We start from the raw sequence: 326 nt of genomic DNA on the forward strand, positions 1-326 counted from the left end.
ACTTTGTGACTGGCGGTGGGTGATACCGTTTGAATCTCAATTATTTGGTATCGGTGCTGCGGAGGAGTCGCGGTACCGCGGGGTGTTGCGGTATTATTAAACCTTCTGGAGGAGGTGCCTGTACGGCGCGGAATTCTTTTCCCTTCCCGCTCCGCTGAGGGCTCTCCCTCAGACCTGAGCTCCGCGGAGCGGGAGGGGCAAAACCTGCCCGGGACGGCGTTTCGGTCCCCGAGCGGGCTGCGCTCCCCGGTGCCTCCCGGGCCTGGGAGGTCTCGTCTGCCGCCCGGGCAGGCGCCGCTCTCCGAACGGCTGCGGCGCTCCCGCCT

The sequence above is a fragment of the Pygoscelis adeliae genome, unplaced genomic scaffold (genome assembly GCF_000699105.1).
Source record: "Pygoscelis adeliae isolate BGI_AS28 unplaced genomic scaffold, ASM69910v1 Scaffold410, whole genome shotgun sequence".
In the NCBI taxonomy this organism is placed as follows: Eukaryota; Metazoa; Chordata; class Aves; order Sphenisciformes; family Spheniscidae; genus Pygoscelis; species Pygoscelis adeliae.